The sequence below is a fragment of the Echinops telfairi genome, unplaced genomic scaffold, assembly GCF_000313985.2.
Source record: "Echinops telfairi isolate 266 unplaced genomic scaffold, ASM31398v2 ScPeMD7_43;HRSCAF=161, whole genome shotgun sequence".
NCBI classification, from domain to species: domain Eukaryota; kingdom Metazoa; phylum Chordata; class Mammalia; order Afrosoricida; family Tenrecidae; genus Echinops; species Echinops telfairi.
Window position 1 is genome coordinate 331778 of NW_022103941.1, and position 521 is coordinate 332298.

Genomic DNA, 521 nt, shown 5'->3' on the forward strand with positions numbered 1-521 from the left:
GGGGCCCCCAAGTTTCTCCTTATGAAAAGAACACATCCCCAAGGAGGCACTGTCAGGCTGGGACCGGATTGACAGACTGGATACCACCCCTACACTTTTACATAGCTTCAAGCTGACATACAATTATCTATCACAGAGACCCACAGAGACAGTTGTGCCCTGGTCCTATAGTGTTAATATGAGTCAGCGTCAACTCAGTAGCAGTGGGTTTTCTTTTGTTTTCCTTTCTTCATGAACGATGTTCTTGATGTCATCTCTCAGCTCCTCGGGTCTTCTGCCATTCGTGTTCAGGCATCAAATCTGTTCTTGAAAGATTCTCAAAATTCAGGTGGGGGATTCTCAAGGTAGTTTTTGGCTCTCATGGACTTGTTTTCATTTTCTTTATCTTCAACATGAAGTGGTGAGCAATCGATAGTCTGTTCCACCTTAGCCTGAGGCTGGGTTTAGTTACTGATATTGAGCTTCTCCATTGCTTCTTCCTGTATCTGTGGTCAATCTGATTCCGGTGAATTCCATCTGGA